We start from the raw sequence: 23619 nt of genomic DNA, 5'->3' as shown, positions 1-23619 counted from the left end.
ATCAGGATGTTCTACTTCACCTAGTCACATTTTACAGTATGCAAGCCAGCATGCTTTTCTGGCTATTCTGACCCACAATCCTGTGGGGGCAAAGTTAAAGGTGCCATGTTATGTTATGAGGGCGTTGTATGTCCAAATTGAATGCATACTGCATGAAACAGTATGTACTGGGCAGCTATACTATGTACTAAAAGTGAAACAAAAAAGGACGTCGCAGTTGCTCTTCATTGCCTCCAAGACCCAGGGCATGATGGGAATCTTAGTTTTGACAACAAACACCCCGTTTTTTAGAACATCGTATTTTTGCCTCATGTAGCATTTAACGCTAGATTTTTGCTATTAGTCTCATGTTGCAACGAAGATTTAATCTGTTAACAAATGGATCTTGTGGGGTTGATAATATTTACTAATAAAGGTTATTTATGCAGCAGGACACTTGCGCATAATATACGCTACACCTGATTTAGTGCAACATGCGCCACAACCTGCCTGTACGTGTAATCTCATATGCACATATACGCCACATCAACACACTACACCTTACCATTACCTTACCTTACTGTGTCGGTAGGCATGCTTGGTGTTGCACATGTTTACAATCAGTGCTCTGCAGCAAATGCATAAACATCAAACCCAGAATTAAAAGCAAGAAAATAAAGCTCTGTGTTTTCATCAATATTCCACCAGGGGGCATTTTACTTTTTTATTTATTTTGGCGCTCATGCTTTCAGATATTTCTGCTGAATATCTTTTCTTTAAGTTACTGTTTAACAGCTGTTCATTATTTATTTTTTATACACATCATTACACATTTTTCTCCTTCAACTTTGACTGTTTTGGTGCACTAACCATCCTTGATGCAAACACAGAGTCCGCCTCCCCTTGGCCTGTGGAGCAGACTGTTATTTTTTTTAGGTCAATGTAACCCTGAATATTCCAGAATTCCAGCCATATAAAACAACTTCAGGATCATATGATTTTAAATTGCCGTGGAACAAAACACAAACGCTATGATCCAAGTTCCAAGAAATGTATTTTATTAAAAGAAAGTCAGCAGAATAAGCTCTGCACCAACTTGGCAAGCTGTACAACAATAAAATAAAACAAATACCCTTGCTATTGTTAATGAAATAAAGACATTGTTGTTGTCTTTAATTCCGCTGTTGTATGTTTTTGTAGCAGTGAGCGGCGCACTCCGAGGTGCTGATCCTGCTGCTGAGAGCCATCCCACCCACACTACTGTTGTTTATGTATATGTTTCCTAAATAATCATTGAGACATATGAATGTTCATTGACATATACAACCTATTTTTTTTAATAAAGGCCACAGAATCATCAAAGAAAACGTGTACAATCAGCATATATTATTGATTATTATGTTTTTTTTCATATGGGTGTTGATTTACACGTACGTCGTCATCCCCACTACACCCCACACTTGAAACATGTCCTGCCAAGGTTCTGTGAAAGTTAGGAAAACAACGTTTCGCAACCGTTCCGAAAATAACCTCCCGCGAACGTTTTGTCAACGTTCTGAAAACAACGTTCTGCAAACGTTCTGGCATCTGCTGCCTTGTGCGGAAACCAGGTAAACTACAAAGAATAAAGATATGAACTCTCTGCATATGTTGCTGGAAGAAACAGTTATGGCGTTGTAATAAGCAGACATGTAAATGTGATTCCTTTGTAGACACTGGGTGGTGCTGTGCTAACATCCTGGGCTCAGGTAAACAGGTACATAGATCACAGTTGTTGTCAGGTGTTTGAACCCGGAAATACAAATTCTGACAGCTATGGCGGTAAGAGTTTGTTGTTGTACTCCGAATGGTGTGCTTGATTGCCGGTGGAAACGAATGGACTTGGTTCACGCTCATGCACGACAAAGCAAATAAAAGGATTGTCATTCTACAAATGAAGAACGAGTCTGCAGATGTTGTACTTAACGCAACGCACATCAAATGATAAAGTATGGCCACGTAGGCTTACAACCAACGCGTCAACCAGGTCACTCCCGGGAAAGACACCTCAGTAGTTCATAATGAACAACTTCCCACAAATGTTCTTAAAATAATGCCCCTCGGACAGCTGGTTACCAGCACTCCTCATATAGCCTCTTTTCCAACTTTCTTTTAAGCAAAAGTAGCGTCTCATGTTTTTGCCTTGAAACACAGTGCAAATGCTGTTGTGTTCCATTCATTACTAAACGGTGTGACCATGTAGTAGTCAAGATGTATTAGAATTAATGCTGAAATAGTGTCGGTGCCGAGGACCCAAGGAAGAGCAGTGTTGATTGTGAAGTTGTTTGTATTGAGTTGTTCTCCAGAAAGCTGCAAGCAGCAACACCACAGGTCAAGCATTCAGCCCTTTCTGAACCTGGCATGTTATGAACAGGGCGCTCCACTAGTCAATTAGATCAGTGGTAAAATCATTCACTGTTTCTTTAGACTCATAATTTGGAAAATCAAGTCATTTCAAAGTTATCCTTTTGTTTGAATGCTATAACTTTGTTTCCCCTTGTCTGATGACCTGGAAACAGTCTGTCCAGCATGCTTTGATTGGACAGAGGACCTAGTGAATTATAGCTGGCTTTGTCAGTCATCTGGAATATCTAATTAATTTGTGTCAAACATTTGTGCATTGTCATATAACAAAAATCTGCAAAAAGATTTGTTAAGTTATCCATTATCCTTAAATGAAACTTTACTCTTGCTTGTGTTCGTTTATTTTATCTCTTACCTCTGGGAGAGGCAATTGCTTCCTTTACATTTGTGAGCCTCACCCCCCCCCCCCCCCCCACGCGTTCGCAGCAATTATATGGTTTCACTCCATGGGGTTGCTGAGAGGACGGCTTTGCTGGAAACTTCAGAGTCGACGCTGCCAGCTGGAAACTCGAGTAGAGCCTCTTCATTTTGCATTTCATCTGTGCTCGTCAACTTTTTTTTTTTTTGGCCTCTCAGCTTTTTGCTTCACACAACATTAAAGCTCTATCTGTTAAATTATGTCATCCGCCTTGGTACAGTATGTCATCTGAGAACGGAGAAGTTTTTCTCCATGTTACAAATTGATGTCATTTTGTTATTCAGATTTACGCAGCGGCAACATATTGCATGCAAGTTTGACAGGATTATACTGTGAATATCCATTTCAGCATTAAGTGACAGGTAGAATTTCTAAGCTTCTTATTAAACCCCAGTCAGAGAAGAGTGTGAGAAACACCACTATTATCTCTCATCTACAGAGTTGTTAACAGCCCAGAGAGAGAGAGCTCTGCTGGCTGGTGAGTCGCCACCAGCATTGTTTTCACACTGTACCTGTACAGTAAATAGATCCGTGTAGAGCTGTCTCACACGGGAAGCCAAGCCTTAGTCTCTGCCTGTTCCACCGTGTTAACCTCATCCTAGAAGCCCGCCATGGAAATGACACCGAATGTGAAGAGGACGGTTGAATAAGCCGCATCGAAGGGAGAAGAATGTGTTCACGTCTATGTCTGGTGTTGGAGAGATTTAATGGTGCGTTGAGAGACCATGAGCTGCAAAAGGGTGCAAATGTGACATCTGAGTTGAGACACTGCGGCAGCCTATATATACACAGGCACAGCTATACAGGTATAAAGCTGTAGATTCTGTGAAAGGATGTGTTTTCGCACTTCCACACACTTGCATGAAAATCTTGAGTTTGAGTTATTGCATCTATATGTGGCTGTGTTTAGAGGGGAAACCTTTTTTTGGACTCCATTGTTGTTGCTAAGCAGCCACTGCTGAGGTGTTTGTGCTCTGCACTTCTCAAAGTGTAAAGCTGTGGCTGAGATTTGAGTAGGATGAACTCTTTGCCTTTTTATTTTAAACTATTTTCTTGTTGCAACTTCACAGCACTTTTTCTATGTCATTTATTATTACCTGTCTGGGTGTTAATAACAGAAAATGTAAAGTTGTGCCTAACTGCAGGATGTGAATTCAGTGTCGTTGTATCAGTTGATGTAAAATGCACATTGAACATGAACACAATTTGTAAAGGGAGCGCTCCCACAGAAAACTAAACCTCACATACTTTAGTGAAAAATGATTACAAAACATTAAAAAAAAGTATTTACACAAATGTGTGTTGTCAAGCATAGGACAGCTGATAATGAGTTTTGAATGTATAAGCCTCAACCAATATGAGATTCTAAATAATGCTTTTAAGCCAATTGCTAATAGTCGATGCTCTCTGCTGATATTCATCTTCAAAATTGACTTTTTTCATTCAAAGAAGTTATTGTTGAATTCATTGTTTCACTAAGAGTGATATCCTTAATATGTAGAAGAAGCCTATCAATCACCGCACCCATTCAGTGGTGGTGGGGATTAATATTATTTGCAGCCAACCAAGGCTGATGGAAATAATTGGTCATAAAAAACTAATTAAACCTAAATGTTTGACTTGATGATGATGCAAGGGGAAGAGTCGGGGATCACCATAGTTATAACAATTCATTCTAAGGGCATCATGAATTTCAAGGCAGTCCATTGATCGTTGTCGAGACCTCATTGTGGCACGAGAAAAAGTCAAGTGATCAAAAAAAAATAAATGATTTTCTCTTTGGACCATTATGTCTGTTCTATATTTCATTTTCATGGCAATCCATTTAATAGATATCGAGATATTTCAGAGCTAACCACAGATGTCAACCTCACTGTGGCTCTAGGAAAAAGGTAGGGATCACCGACGTCTGTAGACTTTACCCTCTGAGGACCATGAATGTATGTATGAAATTTAATTTTCATGGCAATCCATTCAATAGTTATCGCCATATTTCAGGCTTAACCACAAATGTGTCAACCTCATTGTGGCACGAGGAAAAGTCAGGGGATCACCAAAGTCAGTATAGAATTTATCCTCTGGGGACCATGGAATGTCTGTACTATTACCAACCATGGAGCATAGGGAAGAGAAGACCCTCCATTATTCTGTATGAAAGCTGAACAATGCTTATCAGCTGATAGGTGATACCCAATACTATATACCAACAACAAAAATAACAATACAACATTCAATCCTAATACATTATGAGGCATTAGTGAAACCCACAAGGCTGGTTGTACAGTAACCTTTCCCTACCAGCAGAGGTCACTCATGACATTATCTCAAATCCCAGCAGTCTTCCATCCCTTAACGGTGGACCTCATCTCTGTCAAATTACATTTCCTGCTTGCAATTTTACACCAAAAACCTCATCCCTTATTGCATTGCTCAGTTGCTAGCAGTGTCCTCGGGGAAATCAGGTCCCAATTTGAGCGAGTTTGTGCAATATAGGCTCACATTGATTGTTTGCTTATTGGCTGGAGGTTGTCACTCAGATTGGCCCTTTCTGTTGGGATAAGTTTTAGCAGATGTTGTGTCCTAAAAGGAGGGAGCTCAATCTGTCTTCGTCCCAGGAGATGAACTGCTGCCTCATGGATGAACTGCATAGTTAATGCAAATGAATTGCAAAGTCTAACCGCTCATCAATTGAAAAACGGAAGCACGTTAATGAAATAAATGATAAATTATTGTGGTTTGTTAGAGAATATTGCTCATGCACAATGAAGTTTGTTTCTCACTGTGAGTTTGCATGTTTTTCAGCTCCATTGTATGATCTCACAAGGTGGCAGGACAAAAAAGCTGCTCAGGGTTCTTCTCCGACATCAGCTTTGAGCGTCAGATGGCTCAAAACTCCATAATTGTTCCGCAGTATTTAATTATCATTTTGAAAACATACATTTTAGCGCCAGGCTTAGCCTAATGTTTGGTTCCTCAGCAACACATTTTAACACAGAGTGTTATTCCCTCACCTCTTGTCTTTGGACAGAATACTTCTCAATACTGGTGACGTATGCTGTGACATGTTTCATGACCCACAAATACAATACAATGTTCAAACATGCATTTTACGATTCCCATCCGCTTTTTGCCTGTAGTCTCACTGCAACCACAGAGGAAAAAGTCTGCCACCAAAATGTGGCCGGCATGGTTTTTGTGATACTCTCAAAAAAAAGTATTCCTATCCTGAACTATATAATGTAATGTTTACAGACAATTTAGATTAATTATTAAAGTGATATCAGGTTGGTAAGAGCTGTCTGTAAGGATACGTTTTGGGAAATAGACCTGTCCCACTTTGCAATTCCACATGAATGCGTAAAAAAGCTTGATGTCTGAGTGTATTTATTTGTAAAATTGTCACACATTTGTTGAAACTAGTTGGTATTTTGTTTGTCGATGGGACAACGCATTTGTGAACTAATTCAATGAATCAATCTTTTTTTTTTTTTTTATTCGTTGATCATGCAACACACATTTGGTCCTTCTGTACCTCACCACTTCTCCCCTTTACCTCAATGTTTGCACTTTTAATGATACCCCATATGTAGTAAATAATCAAACCGCAAAGTGCAATCGCGATTTTTAAAGCGTTACCCAAAACAGTTATGCTGCTAATAAAATACAATTATTGCACCCTACACAAAGCACAGTAAGCATTTCTGTAACCCTTGCACTCAATTGCACAACCCCGTTTGTGTGTCTCATATTCTTCAGTTTAGATTACAGTTTATTTCTGTCTTGCACATTAAAGTGGGATCATGTAAAGTACACAGTGGACGGACTCTGTGAGGTAATGGTGTGTAAAAAGTAGGGAGCCGTGAACAATATCCTCCATGAACAGAATATCATTGTGCCTGCCGTGCGTGTCTGCTGACGTGCTGCATCATTTAGGCTGATACATGAGGCTCATTAAAATAGTGTATGTGGAGATGCTTGGTGGCGGACTCTGTTATACAGCGGATGATAAATGCTGCACATGTGTATTTAACCACTCTGATAAATCAAAACATAAGCATTAATTATGTTTTATTTATTTCTATCTTTAACTGGCAGATTAAATTGACTGTATTGTTACCAATAGACCAAAAAAAAACCCACCTTCTCTGAGAGTTTATAGAGGTCACACTTGGTGTCAGGAACATGCATTTTCAACAGCAACTCACAGTGGAGAACAAAAGGAAAAAAAGATGAGAAAAGTAAGAAAGCGAATATAAAGAGATGGTTTATAATGTCAGGTAATGGCATAAAGGTTGCGAACTGATTTATTTTCCTCCCTGATTGCCACGTGGGAACAAATGAGTGAGCTGCCAATCTGCTGAGCTGATTCCGTGAGGCCTCAGGTTGCTGATTAATGAAATGTGGGAGGACAAAAAGACGGCTGTGAGCCATGCCGTAGCCTACCCACAATCCTTCACTGCGTCTTCTGATTGGGCTAATCACCCCATTGTCCCTCAGCACTTTGAGTCTGTTTTTTTTTTTTTACCGGCATGAGGACAAGACTGACAGAAGGAAAAACTGCATTTCCTTTATTTTTTGTATTTTTCCCTCCACCATCTCTTCTTTCTCCCATATCAAATCCTGCACCATTACCTCCAGTTTCTCCATAACGCCTCATGTGTCATCCATCTAGCTCACTTTAATGGCAGCCTCATAATTATTTAGATGATTATGTGTTGCAAGCCATTTAGCATGCTCAATGACACATGTTTAATTTATTTGCCGTTGCAGCTTCTCATGGAGGAATAGAGGAAAGGAGTCAGAGACGGGTGGTGGCGATGGCGGTTTCTGCTGCTGGGTGCTGTGGTGGTTGCTGGCAGTGGAGCAAATCAGCGCCGAAATAGTTTGATAAATTGCAGCTGTTGATATAATATGCAATACCACATGAAAGAGCTAATGTGATACAAATAAGGTGTGCTTTGTGTGGCACTGCGAGGCAACGTTTGCTCGGGCTAATGGCGTGTGTCTTGGTTGACCAGTGAACCCGCATAACGCACTGCACCATTGAGCAAGCTATTAGGACAAGATAATGGGCCAGGCTGCCGGATGCAGCCTAGTTTCCTTCAAGGAAAGACGCACGGAACGTTCAGATTGTTTCTTTTATTTGTACAATATCAGTAGTATTTTCATTCCGTGGGTGAGAAAAATACATTTGAGAACAGGCACTGTTGTCTGTAGAGCTCAGGTGTATTTAAAAATAGAATTATTTTTAAAACATTATAATTTGGGGAATACAAGGAGGAAAGAAAGTATGTGAAAAGGCATAAAGGCTTTGAGTTCATTTTATACCCAGACTCCTGCATTGCTGTCAGGTGACCACTAGAGAGTAGTATAACCTCATTGATGGCACTGATTCTCTCTAATAGGCGTTTTTTTTTTTTTTTCTTAAAAGATGCTAAATGTTTGTCACAGGCGTGAGGCTTTTACATGTTTAAAAGTCTGTTAATTCGGTGTAAAACTTGATTAGAACCCTAATTAGAAGAATGACAATGTGAACACAAATATCACAACGTTGGATGCCAACCAAGTTCCTGTATGCAACTTACACAAGTGTGATGTGGAAACGTAACACCTTGGGTCCAAAAACACTGACAATGGAGAAGTAGGAGACATCTTGTGTCGGAAATACTTTTTATTTACTCGTGAATTTCTGGATTTCTGAATTTTAGCAAGGTAATTTAACTTATCATATATAGAGGAAAAAAACACATCAGACAGAATTTTTCTACACCTGAACATTTTTAGGCGGGGGTCTTTAATTCCAGGAAGGCGTCTCTGTCGGTCGGTGCAGATTCAGCACAGCTTGCAGACTCGACGTCGGGCGCAGTGCGCTGCAGCTGGGTCTTGACGCGCGCTGAAGTCTGTCACTGCTCACCCAGACCGCTCTGTCATCCTCCAGCATCTGCCGCGACTTCTTGTTTGGAGAAGCTTCTGGAACAATCACAGTTCTCTGCTTGTCAGCACCTGGTGTTCCTGTCTACTTCCCTACAACGTGTCATTCTCTCTCTCACACACACACACACACACACACACACACACACACACACACACACACACTATATTCCAGATGTGGAAAGTGTTGTTGTTGTTTTTTCCACAGCTGGCATTTATCTAGGTTCAAGTTCCAACGCTTATATAATTCAAAAAAAGCAATCCAACTCTCGAAATATTCAAAACAGCAGATACAGCCATCTGCTTTTGGGGTTAAACACTGACCCAGAAAACACTGAGAACATGTATCAATACTGCAGTGAGACTTTTGTGTTTATGTGGCTGATTGTATAAAATGTGTGTATATATATATATATATATATATATATATATATATATATATATATATATATATATATATATATATATATATATATACAAACTATAAGCTTCTTTTATTTTGCCTACAAGCACTTTGTGCTGACGCTGCATGAAAATGAAGAAAAGAGGAAAAAGTCATACGGACGTTGCTGTATTAGCTTTTTACTGCTTTAGAATGTGGTTTATAATTCACATTGTTCATTTGTTTCTCAAAATATGACAGGAAACAATTCATGACAATAATTCTAATACTGCAACATTACCGTTATTATTCCACCCAGCTGTGTGTAAAGGCTGTGTTGTACAGTGAGCAGCAGAGGTTTCCAGCTGTACTTGATGTCATGTGCTCAGCTATAATAGTGATGATTTTATCACATGTCACTGTTTGTGTTTGCGTATATTTTTTATTTGTATCATAACCATCTGCATGTTTTCATTAGGTTTGTCCATAAAGCACTTCTGTTCCCAGGAGCTACAGTTTTAGACGTGGTGGCACACTTCTAGCTGTATATGTATTAGATATAGACCTTTTCCACAGCAAACGTTTGGACTCATAGCGCAGGAGGAACTGACACTGTTAACAGTGATGTGATGATGTGAAATCCCCGCTGTGTGCCTGCTGCACATTTACAGTACAATGCAGAATCTCCCGTCATTATGGTTATTACATTACTAATGCAAAACCTCATGTTGGATGCAGTGTATACAGTCAACTGTCGACCACTCAAACACACTACATGTCACTACATGTCATTCACCCGCTCACACCCGTTTATACACTGATGGCTGGCAGGTGTTACCATGCAAGGGGCCACCTGCCTATTAGGAATGTGTCTAACATTCACATACATTCACACACCGTATGCACACCTTTGGGAGCAATTTGGGGTTAAATGTCTTAAATGGACAGTGTGTAAGTTTTAGTGGCATCTAGTGGTTTGTGGCAGGTTGCAACCAACTAAATACCCTTCAGCTCAGGCTCAAAGCATGTCGAAGAACTATGGCAAAGTCACTATATGAAGTCATTCATATCTCACTGGAAACAAATGTAAAATGGCAATAAAATAAATAACATTTCTGAGTGAACTTTATAAAGAATGAAGAACACAGACATCCGTCAGTATCAGTCATTCGTCCTGTCCTCTGTCCTCCTGACTGCTTTGTCTCAGCCAGTAGAGAAGTTTACAAAAAAAGCTTTCACGTTGTGCTTTGCGGCGGTGGCTTTCACTTTCTTTTACATGTTCACAGATGTATTGATAAAGTATTGGCTTTTTACTCGCAAATATTGAATTGCAACAAGCGTAGTTGCAGTCAACTCGAGTATCCCTCACTTCTCTTGGTTCACTGCCCCAGAGCGGCCAATCTGCTCGCGCTTCGTGTTTGTGTGTGTCTGTGTTTGTATGTGTGTGGACTTTGAGGCGCTCAGCCCGACCGAGAGAACAGAGCAGATGCGTGCTGCAGCGTGATAATAAATTACATAAAAACATTCAAAAGTACCAATAAAAAGCAACAGTAATGTCAGGGCTCATCAATACTGCAATCTTTCATTATTTAGCACCAGGGCCTGTTTAATCCTGGGTTTCTGAACGCATCCCTACCTTTCAGATATCGTAAAATGCAAAAGGCTCTCGCTAGAGCCAGTTTCAGTTCTGGGCTGCTGTAGAAACATGGTGGTGCAAGATGGCAGACTCCATGGAAGACGACCTGCTCCCTACGTAGATATGAAAGGACTTTGTTTTTGCCCGCTGCAAACTCAGCTCTCTGGGTCAATATAGCACACACTGAGGAATATATTGCTTCAATCGACTACAATAACCATCGACACTGATTGGAGATCAACATAAAAGGTGGTAAATTTTCCCTAAACACTAATGAGATAATGACATTTGGGATTTTGGATTATTTTTATTGGACAGGAGGACAATTCCATTTGCTTACCTCACATCCATGAAACCACTCTTCTGTTCAATGAGGCTGGTTTGAAAATTTGACACAGGAGAAAAGGCGATGAATAAGAAAAATGCCAAGGAGATCGATTCAAACACAACAATCCATTATGTTGGGGGCCGCTACAGGCTCCCCTTTCCCTTCAAAGTGAATTTGCTCTGTAAAGCAAACAAGTTTCCCCTCCTCTTTGACATCGGCCAAGTTTTCTTCAGTGTCAACAACACCTTAAACAGGAAAAAGAGAAAGAAAGACAAAAAAAGTTCAAATTCTTCCGCTCCAGTTTTGGCTTCGGCGTCACTGAATAACAGATTCCAAACCCTCTGTAGATATTTTTAACCTGCTTTTGTAGACAGTCACTCTTGTTTTTTTGTTTTTCACCCTTGTATCTAAAATGGGATACAGTGGAGTCACATCTCTTCCTCATCACTATTAATTAATGATTAAATAATGATTTATAAGTTCCCATACCTGACTGCTTATGGAGTTGCTGATTGAGAGACTTCAATCAGCAGCTAGTTCTGCAATCAACACCTGATTATAACATGCAAACATACAGTAGTCCTTCTGCTCCCTTCCCCATCCTAAAATCATCTCTCCATTTATTTCAATTAATCGGTTAATGGTGTTAAGGTCAGTAATCGCATCCCCTCTTTATTCAGACTACAGCATCGCTCCATCACTCATGTCAGCCAACACATTAAACCAAGTTAGAGACTGATAATCGCAGCTGATAAGCTTGATGTTTTTTCTCAGCAAATGATTGGCCGGTCAGAGAGCAGGGAGGTCTCAGATAAACTGACACCACATACAAGACCGCCTCCCAGTTTCCCCCTCGTGCTCGTGGGTCTGATGTTTCCTTGTCGCTGCGAACAACAAAAAGATGCACGCGGCGGGGCAAACTCCTGAATCACAGGAATGTGTGGCACAAGTCAGATTCTGGGACATGCAAATGAGCGACGTCGGATTTTGTGTCGAATCCCAAAGAAAGACAGACAAACAGAAGACTTGACTGGTACTGGGGGGGGAAGGCTCCTAAATTCAGTGGCAAGTTGAGAGCATAAAGCGTGATTGAAAAGTCCTCAAAGAAGCAGGGGAAGCGTGGGCACGAAAAGGAATGTGACACCTTTTGCAAATGGCTCTCTGTACCTTTTGACAAAATATTGCTTGTTCACATCGGTTACAAAGAATGTGGTATATCAAATATGAGTAGTCATCCAAGAGAAACCAGTCATGAGCGGGAGTTCTGTCTTGAGCATGAAAAGGCCGCGCACTCCGTGAAAACCGCCTTAATTACATCCCTTTGAATACAGCGTGAAGAAGTAGTTTGACATGCGCATATTCACTTTGTTGTGTTGTCTGCATGTTAAGAGTGAAGCCTGAGCCAGGAGGGAAATAGGTTAGCTTAGCATAAAGACTAAAAGACTGGGGTAACAGCTTGCCTAGCTTTGTTTCCAAAGCTCAGTAATTAACACGGTACATGTTTAATGTTTTGTTTGAAACTGTATCCTGAAAACTTAATGAGTGTTAATTTGTTAAAATTTGGAGCTGCTGGTAGGCAGCCAGACTAGCTGTCGCCCCCCCGCTTCCATTCTTTATGCTAAGCTAAGCTAATTGCCTGCTCACTCCAGACTGGTCACCAGAGAAAACAAATCGGAGCCCTCCCCTCTTTTTTTAACTTTAATTATTATTCCTTAAATACGATATGATTCAACAACATCGTATAAGCATTGTTGTGAATTTATCTAAATGTGTGTGAAAAAGCCAACGAGCCTTTATTAACGGCTTAATAAAGTTCCTGCCGTTCCGCCGCAAAAATCACAGCATATACAGGGACAAAGTTTATCCATCAGTCTACATGTACTGTGAGTGTCATTGCAGGACTTGCAGTAAAAGTTTAGCAGGAAAACAGCAAATCAGACATAACAACGTGAACATCTGTGACTTTAGAGAATTTGATAAAAATGTTGCATTACCCATCCAGAACCGTAATTGTGCTGCGCCGTGTATCTTCATGTGTCTGTTCTTTAAATCACAGCAAACTGCTGCCATTAGTTTAATGCGATTGGCTAATATCTGTAGCTATATCAGCAACACAGCACATTATGTTTCTGTATTTTTAGGGGTTTACACGTGACGCTCCCCGTCCTGATTCAGGAACCAGAGACGGGTCATTGTAATTTTACCCCTTAAAAGGATTATAGGGAAATACTGATTACCTGACAGAGGGAAATGAGACCACGGCCAGTGTTAGTGGGTTTTTTCCAAATCTGAATTGACAGGGTGGAGGTGGGTGGTTAAGTTCAATCCACTATTGCTGATGAGCAGGCTGATTTCTATTAACCTGCAGCCTGCGGATCAAACAGACTTTTCCATGCTGCTGCTGCTGCTTCTGAGAGAGAGGGAGAGAGAGAGAAAGAGAGAGACTCTGCCACCAAACTTTTATGACACAGAAAGTCTGCTTAATGGGCTGGAAGATTCTCCCCCATTTAGCCCTGTGCGGAAATAAAAGGAAGCTGGTCGGTGCTCAGGAAAAATGGCTACTTCCAGTTAAGTCCCCCAGTGAATTGGAAATTAGGAAATTATGAGCAGAGCGATCAATCACGAACGAGTATGCGCTCCGGCGCGCAACGCCCCAGTATTCTCCGAGATGGGTTTGGTGAGGACGTAGAGTGACGTCAAAACTTCAGTGGAGCAATTATCATAGGTGCATCACTGCCCGTCCCATTAGTTCAACCCCGCCTGGCAGAGCATGTGCCCGACTTCTCGTGGGCTTACAGCAGACGGATGAAATAGAGGCCTAAATGAGCTGCCATTGTGGTTATTTTAAGCACCGAGATAAACCCAATATGTCATAAAATCAAACTAATCTCAGTGTTATCCTTCAGATTATGTCCCAAATGTCCCCAAAAAGTGACATTTGTGTTGATTCCTGTTGTGTCCAACAAGACATGAAGCCTAGCGGCTAAAAAAACAAAACAAGCCCAACATCCAGTGTTAAGAAAGAGTGGCGTTTTGTCTCCTGGTCGCACCCCCTCTAAGTTTGACAGCTGGGGCCCCAGCACACAAGCAGAACAGAGCCAGCGGCGGCGGCAGTGCGAGATCAGGAAGCCCCGAAAGGAGAGGCAGCAGAACCGGGGCTGATGGGGGAAATATGCCAGCCACAGTGCGTAGCTCTGGGAGGGTTGGAGGGTAGATTACTGATGTGAAGCGATCGTGACAAACAAGATGCAAATTGTCATCATACACAATCAAACGCTTCTCACGGCTGACAGTCAGATGTTTGATTGATAGTGAGAGTGAGTCAGAGAGGATCAGAGCAGAATTGTTTAGTTTAAAGCTGCAACATGAAACTTTTTTTTTTATTAAAGCAGATCAGAGACAACAAGTGTGGAGGGAAGCAGATAAACAAAGAGCAATGAAGGCAAACGGAAGGCATGCAAAGACCACATGAGCATTGTTTTTGTTCACATTTACTTCTTTTTTACATCTACTTCTTCCTCTCTGGTTTTAAGGGGCAGGAATTTGGGCAAAAGCAGGTGGGATCTAAACTATAGAAACATATCTTGTTGCAACATTCATCATCCTCTAAACGGAAGCTTCATAGCCAGGAGATTAGATTTGAAAATCCAAATTTAGGTGGCAGATGTTGGGGGGAGCCGAGCCGCAGCGAGCGACAGCGACGACTGAGGTTCAGTTTGAGAGACTGTCAGTCAATCAGACATGCTCCTAAACATGCCGCTCTTTAAGTCCCAGTATCCTCTTAACGGAGTAATAACTTCCAAAACCAACAACAAGATGACACAGAAGAAGTGAAAAATTACCTATTGAGAATCTAACTTTTGTGGGAAAGTTTGTTCCCTAAAAAAATATATTCTTTGTTCAAATTTGGCTCATGAGTTGAGAAAACAAACCATTTTTGAACCAGGTTAGTAACAACAACATTCGAAGCTGCCATCAGTGACCTTGTCAGATCAAATTAGAAGTGCATGGGGTTAGGGACGCAAGTGGATACTACCTTAAAACATCGATTTCAGCAAGAAGGTATGAAATGTGCACGAAGGTATTTAAATAAAGTTATTGATAAGAGTAACTGATTATTTGAATTCCTGTATGATGCTTTACAGTGTGGGTGTTATATCACTGACTCCCACAAACATTTTTGAATCAGCTTCTAGTGACCACTGGCAACAAAATTGCAAAAATTGTATTTGTTGAGGGGGGAGGGGGGTGATTTTGACCTTAGTGTTCTAGAGAGCTGCACCCAGCTAGTGCAACAACATCTTATCTACTCAAAGATACAACTACATTTATAGTACTTGTGAGTTTGAATCAGTGATGAGAAAACATTGAAAATACGGTATATGGAATATTCCTGCATCTAATCAGATATCAGAGAAATTTGATTTCCGGCCCTTTCCGGAAAATTTCAAATTCAGAGGACACATTCAAGACAAAGACAAAAGTTGTCTTTTCATCGAGAGAACTTGACTTTGGACTCAAGAATGTTTCTGTGAAAATAAATGCGGTTGTGTTTTAATCTGCTGTTTGCACAGCATACGTCCCACAATATGGATATAGATGATCCTGATAACTTGCTATGACTCGAGTTAGAGCAATAACAGGACTAACATCAAATGGTGAGGCGTTGCAGGTCTCCTCCTCAGTAGCGATGTGGGAAATATCTGCTTCGGCTGAGACTCCATGCTCCGCTTCTTCTCCACCCATGCATGCCGCTACGCTAACGGGGTTGCAAGGCCGAATGTAAGAGACCCGATTCCTCACAGACTATTTTAGCCTTGTGGGCTCTTAGTTCTTCAGTGATTCCATTCCAATCATTGCCCATCACACTTTTGCGGTCTCTTGGACTAAATAACAGTCAGTGTAACACACCAGTAAACTATCCAGTCTTTATGTTGGTGCAGCATCCTCTGTCAGGACCTGATGAATCGTACCCCGGAAATAGTTTAGGAATTCATGTTTTGATGGTTTTGGTAAGAAAAAAGAGAGTTAATGTTGTGAAATGGGCCCTGTGATGATGAAAATAGGCCATGTGATGAAAGGTGTGGGCAAAGAAGAAATCCTATATAAATTTTCTGAATGGGGAGGAAGATGAGAGGTGAGGAAGACACAGAGGGAGTAATGGCCAGAGAGCTGAGAGATGTCTGGGCCGGCTATAAGATCAGAGAGAGAGAGAGAGAGAGAGAGAGAGAGTGTGCGTGTGTGTGTGTGTGTGTGTGTGTGTGTGTGTGTGTGTGTGTGTGTGTGTGTGTGTGTGTGTGTGTGTGTGAGAGACAGAGAGCTGCAGCCTGCACAGGGAGCTGCAGCGCTGCGTGCTGATCATTCATGATGGCACCTCAGAGGCCATCCTGTAAGGAAGAAAAATGAAAACTATTAAAGGCTCGCTGGGCTATGTTGGCTTTGGTGTGTCAGCAATTATTAGCCTGGGACAGCAGTCTTTAGGTCCTCAGATATAGGAGAGTGGGAGACTGTGGCAGAGCAGGAAAGGACACCGTGATCTCCCATTACAGTCGCTGCCATGATCTGTGCTGCAGAACTTTCTGCACACTAGCAGAAAGCAGCGGCACTGAGGGGTTTTCTTTTGTCAATTGATTTTTTTTTTTTGAGTGGTTATGTGGCCTTGAAGTTGTAGTAATCAAAAACATATTTCTGTGTTAATGTTTCTCTCCTCTTCTGGCTCCATCTTTGGAGTTAAGCAGCCAAGGACGCTGTGGTGTGTCTGCACTGAACCTGCCAGAGATCAGCTGTCAGTCAAAGGGATTTTTTTATGTAGATCACACCCAAGTTTCTAAAAGCTTCTATATTTTTTCTTTCTTTCTCAGTTCATCCATGAACTATCACTTACACACTTGCGCTCGCATTAGCAGCATTTCTTCACCCGTTTATTCCAAAAAGTGTTTCCAACTCACTTTATATGGGAAATGCTGTGGTCATACTAAATTCGCACGTGTTTCTTTATTTTCAATGTGAGGCTGTGCTCTTGAACAATTGAGAAAGCCGTAGTGATTCGTCTTGGGCTCAGGAATTTGACTGTAGTTCATTTTTTTTGGCTCAAATTTTTGGAATTCCTGGAGTTTGTTTGACTCTACGTACTTAGTTGCTGTTTAGCATTGTAGTGCCTCACACAACGTTTTACATTCTGAAGGTCAGCAGACAGGTGTGGAGTCGCTCCCCCACCTTCTTCCTCACCTGACCCGCCAGATGGTTTGTTACACAGAGCCATCTGAGAAGCCATCATTGGAAACTGTTTTGAAAGGGGCAGGCACTTTCAAGAAAATACTTGGCAGGTGATTGGATGGACCATCTGTCAATACAAGTCTTGTCTAAGCCAATCAGGAGAAGCATGGAAACCATCTTTACCAACAAGAAAAGCCTTTCTTCTCTCTTCTTCTGATATAACTGATGCTGATGCTAACAATTTAAGGAGCCGCCATTGTTGTTTAGAACAAACAGTTGCCTCTCTGTGTCTTCTCACACACTCACACACTTAAACCAAGGCCATAGGTGCCAGTAGCGTCCTCCTGTCTTGCCATAAACGCATTACTTGAAGCCTGACAATATATATGAGATCCTACAATTCTCTCGTGATCTTGTGTCATGGCGAGAATCCAGCGGCCTTGCAAAGGTAACTTTCTCCCATCCCTCCGTTCACTACACAACCCTCTTCTCCATCACACTGTGTCCATGTGCAGGTAATTTTGAGGGAAACGACGTCCATTCTGCAGTTCCTCCTTCCGGCGGTGTAGCAGCACTATACAGTTTTTCTCCTGATGCCTGTTAATGCGTCACAATGTGCTCCCTGTCTCCGACATTCCTTTCTTGGCCGTACGCCTGCCATGCAGCAGTGGAGTTAACGTTCAAATACAATGTGAGGAGATGGCAAGTTAAAGGTGAAACAAAGTAAATATTAATAACAACTCAAATGAATTGCAAACCACAACAAAATCAACAAAAACCAGGCAAATAAACAAACACACAAGCATGATGAACGCAATACAAATGTCTGCTGTGTGACATTACTGTCAAGTCAAGTCGATTTTATTTATACGGCCCGATATCACAATCACGAACGGACAGACATGCGTTTGTACAGAAAAGACCAACATACATTACTTGGAAGATAGATAAAATAGTTCTGCAGTAAGTGATGGATTAAAAGAATTACAAACATTTCATTTGATTATTTTGTTGTTGTTAATTGTATTTCTTTTTGTTGACATTAGGGGCACTGAGCACCAGGCCTGGCACTACAACAGCCAGGACGACAAAATCATAGTGTGTGTTGGACTTGATGCAAAACTATGAGCCCTCGCGTTTTTGGTGTGAAACTGGTGTAAGGCATCTTTTTATACGAAGAAGTGCAAAATAAAAATTAACAAAACAAACAAACTGGTTTAAGACTGTCCTGGTCATCTGAAAGGATATCGTGCAATAACAAAATGGTTAAGTTGGCAAGACAAACATTGATTTATATGAACATGTTGCAGATGATTACTTATCAGCTTTTCATCGTCAATAACATTAAAAAAACGTCTCTGGCGACATGCATTATAAATCATATAAATGAAGGTCACGGTGTCCATTAATGCATAGCCTGCTGGTCATATTCACATACTGCATTATCAAGCTACTACCTCCTGGTGGATGTGGTGTCCTTGCATTTGCAGCCCCTGCTGGAAGACAGATCCTCGATGGACTAACCCTCATTACTCATTACAGTGTTTGAGGACACGGGGGACCACCTGCGACACTTATAAATGACTTGCTAGTGTAGTTTGCCGCGGGCAGAGCTGTTGCATTGCCCTGACCAGATGGCCTCTGATCGACTCTCGTGTGGTGCAGTGCACATGCAGCGCGTCCCTCACCCATGGGCCCAGTTTGCTTTTCACACGCGTTCTAAGGTGGTAGAAATGCAGCATGACACGAGTGACTCTTTCTGGAATCAGTATTTCTTTCAACAGATCAATAAGCGAGAACACATGTCTATCTGTCATAGTTTGCATTCGGCCTAACTAAGATCTCATACTAATTTTGAATTCTGAAGTCACATATCTACAGTTTTACAGTCTTATGTATTACATTAAACTGTTTGTTAAGAGACAGAAGAAACTTAAGTTGTTGCCCTTAAAACAGTCCCTTGTTCTCATTTTTCACAGACTCTCTCAATCCTCATCTTCTTAGGAAATTTGTATTCTCGAATCGGAAAACAAAGCGCAACACGAATGGGCACGCCGGTGACGGTAATCCATGAGTGGGAAGGTGATGCAAGAGGTCACCGAATGTAAACGCTGCTGTTATTCGGGTAGTGTTAATCCCTCGAGCATGGCGACTGAGCATGCATCAATCACAGCCGTGTGTGTCCAGAGGTGAGCCAACAGGCATTAACCTTGAACCAGAAGTCAAAGTCTGGCTGCTCCACCTCCCCCCCACCCCCCACGGCCTCAACATAGACGCACCGTGTCCACTCGCAGAAATACAAACTGGAACTTAGCCAAAGCTAAAGTGTAGCTCTGTGCTGCTAAATGTGAAGATAAAGATTTTGCCTGTTTTGAAAGTCGAGTCACTGGAAAATCACAGTGCAGTTGCTAGCATGAGTGGCTGTATGCTTGCTGTATCATCACGACCCACTGCTTAAAAGTCTCATCATTTTGACTTTCTCCTTTTACTAAATGGCACATTCATTGGTAAGAGACTAACTGTGAGCAATGAAAGGCCAATATTCACCTTCCTTTTGGTCTCAACCGACTCCAGAGAAAAAGATATCTGGCTCTTTAGTTGCTAATGTTTAACCAGCTAGTGGCTAACTTCGGAGAAGGGGTCAACGAGAGCTGTGTGAATGAACCAAACAGGGAAATCTGTGGTTCTGAATGCCACAACAATGAGCCAAAGCAGGCTCTCAATCTACCAAGCCCCTTTTCAGCATGTTTAATGTCAGTCAAGTGGTTGCAATCAGTTGGCATTCAGTGAATTAGTCAATGAGATGCACCTGGCGCATTAACAGTAACAACAACAAGCTAAAAACTAAGAAGAAACTTGAAGTAAATTGGCTGACTTGAATACGGATACGTAAGAAGCTAAACCATTAAAGTGGTTGCTAAAAGTACAGTATGTTTCCCCACAGGCTTGATGCAAATAGGCCTACTAAAAGAAGTCAGTGCTGGGGATCTACCATTTTTTAAACTAGTCATGCTAGTCCGTAGATGTCTTGGTTAGCTAACTAGTCATGGCTTCATGGAACTGGTGGATTAAATGGAGCCTTCAATGTTGTTGATTAAACCTGTGCTTTTTGTAGCACTGTTATTAAGACCAAATGACTGCTGTGAAAAAGCTTTATTAGGCGTATTTCAGTAGGCCGAGTGGTTTTGCGGCGCAAGTTACTTGTTAAACTAGTCAGCTGATGATTGGCTAAGTCCCGCCCCTGAACGCAGTACGGCCAATCATAGCATAGCTTCAGCCAGCTCTAATCCAGGGTCGGACAACTAACCGGTTCTGCTCCGTATAGACTGTCATGCAATCGTTTCCGATTTTCTACATTGGCGGAGTGGCAGTTGGGGGGCGGGGCTTAGCGAAGGGTCAATTGAACATCCAGTTCTCCACGTTAAAATTGTTGGACTCTGACTGATAAGAACTGTTTCTGTTAATGTATGATGAAGTAATTGGTCCTTTCCAAGTAGCAAAAGCTACATTGCTTGAAAAATATCTCCATGTTTCAGAGATCATGGAAGACTCGAGGATTGTTTGACCATTTTGTCTGGTAGATTGCATTTTTCTCTGGTGAGAACTTTTTGCCTCGTGGCTATTTTAGAAAAGACTAAAGTGACTTTATAGCTTAGATCTAATCATGCTTCCTCAGCAAGCAGCATCAGATAGGCTCCTTCACATTATCAGTGTAGGCAGGCAGAGGAATCATTTCAAGCATCTACGGCCAGAAGGGAGGAAAAGGAGTAATTCATGTCTGTAATAGCAGTGGTACAACAATTAGAGAAAAAAGGTCTAAGAAACGGGATGGGGGGAAAAAAACACATAACAAAAGTATGCCTCGGGGGCTTTTGAGATTGGAAAAAAAAGAAGGAAGAGGAAATGAAGAAACAATCGCAGACTTTTAGAAAAATTTCAAGAGCAGATGACGATGATAAGCCTGTAAAGCACAGTTTGATTCCTCGGATTGTCAAACGGCTTTTGATTTCCTGCTAAGTTATATAAATGGCACTCATAGGGAGAACATCAAAATTCAATAACTCCCTTGGAGATGAATGTTATTAGATTTTCATAAGAATGGGAGTTCCTTTCATCTGGCAACAAAAGCAATACAGCTGAACAAAAATAAAGAGCGTCTGCGTTTGCTTTAATATCCCATCAATTAGCATAAACTTGAACCTCTCTGACATTGTCCAGACTGTTGCTTTGATGTTATTACCTTTCATTGCCAAGTATTTTAATAGGCAATGAAGGACAAATTATGTTATAATGCATTCGATGAAAAGGTCGACCATTGGTGGATCAAAGACAAGATTTTTGAGGAATACCTGGAATATAACACGGAGAAATATAATACTAGCCAGATAACTTCTAACCCATCTGTGCATATGGATTAAAAAAATAGTAAATAATCCACTCATTCAATGAATTTATTGAGGTTGTAGTCCAATGTATATTTGCTTAAGTATACGTCATGCAGCGAATCCCTTATTTTATTTCAACTTTCTTTAAAATACTTCCGTGTTGACGCGGCTAAGGGTGCAGAGAATACTGCGCCAGGAATCGGAGATGTCTAATAAGGTGCCGAGAACAATTTGCCACTTTGAAATGCTAAACGGGACGGAGGTGCAAATTAGCCTGGAAATGCCTGGCGCATGTAATTAAAGGCCCCAATGAATTCCAATAATCAAATGGGCCATCTTCTGAGAAAACTATTACAGGAGGATTATTAGTGTAGCAGGTTTCGCTAATCACTCACTGACAGGCCGGCTCGGTGCCAGCAGCCCCGTCTGTCTGGGGTGTTGCTGTCACACCCACCCACCCACACACACACACACACACATATTATACATACACACACTTGGACGCTCATGTGTAATTGCAGTCATGCACCCCCCCTCCGTATGCATGCATGTAGACAGACTGGTACACACACAAGCAGAGACAGTCAAGTCAGTCCTATTGATGTCAACCTTTTTGCTCTCAGTTATCATGTGCACACAGGCAGGCTTCATATTGAATCAGAGGGACGGGGTTAAATAAAACTGGAAGGCTTTCACTTTCAATCTCATCCAGCCTCCAACTTACATGCCTCGACCGGGAGATTCAGGAGATAGAGGGGGCTTTGGATGTCAACACGCGGGACGACGACATATATGGGCATTTATTCTGCACTCTGTAGAAACTGAGCTCAGAAAAACCAGTCCACTTGTTTTGTGCACCATCCACGCAACTGGAATTCAAATCATAACTGCGTTCTAGAATGAGGAATGCAGAAGGCCGATAATGTGGCGCCCACTCAGATCCATGTCCTGTGCGGCGGTGAAGTATTTACTACACCAGATTCAACCACACACAGGCTTATACGCTCAATTTGTTAGCTGTCAGCCCTCTGCAGCAACGCAAGACCACGGTGAAATTAATCAGTGACATTAAAAAACAGAGCAAAATGCGTCATGCTTTGATGCAACCCAATGTGTTTATTGATTAATAAACGGTCAAAGGATTCCATTTCCCAGATATACTGTCTCTGCCTGCCGCCGCTCCTTTTTTTGCTGCCGAAGAGGCTTTTTCCCCCAGGACAAATGTGTTTCAGCTGAGCTGATCCAATCCCTTCGCCATTGTTTTTATGTACTTCTGTTTAGCGCTCCCCCGAGCTCCACTGACTACCTGTCTGTTTAGAAGCCTATAAACATAAATCAGACTTGTTAGAGACTTTTTCATAAATTCCTCGCTACGGAGAAAAGCCGCTTCAACAGATGGATGAAACGCCACCAAGGCTTCTTTTTTTCTTTTTCTTTTTACTCTTTTCTGAAATGAATTTCTGTCCTCGCAGCGTTCAGAACATTATTGGTATCATTAAAGCCCTGATGAAAATCTGTGGTAGTAAGCCAAGAGTCATAGCACCAAGCTATTGTTTTATGTCCATATCACTAGATTTAGAGTACTGGATCGGATCAGGACCATAACTTGTATATATTGACATTCTGGGGAGACTGAAAGATTTATAATTCATTCAACAAAGCCCAGAGGACCTATTCTCCATCCTATGAGTATCTGCTTATAGAGGATGGCGAACAGTAAACACAGCCGTTCTGTCATGCATTGACAATCTCCATATGCAATGCTGATTCCTGCTACTTAAACTGTAAAGGCCACTCAAATAGATACAAACGTAGTCTCTGACCTTGATCTTTGGCAAAAGCCTTAATCAATATTTCCATCTCGGGGGAGGTTTCATTTCAACCAAAATTGTATTTGTTGGTCATCGTAACTGTGTATTTTTTCCCTCACTAGTCTTTTAG

The sequence above is a fragment of the Cebidichthys violaceus genome, unplaced genomic scaffold (assembly GCF_023349555.1).
Source record: "Cebidichthys violaceus isolate CVI_PGR_0920_01 unplaced genomic scaffold, fCebVio1.0.p SCAF_15, whole genome shotgun sequence".
Taxonomy (NCBI): Eukaryota; Metazoa; Chordata; class Actinopteri; order Perciformes; family Stichaeidae; genus Cebidichthys; species Cebidichthys violaceus.
This window is presented reverse-complemented; position numbering follows the sequence as displayed.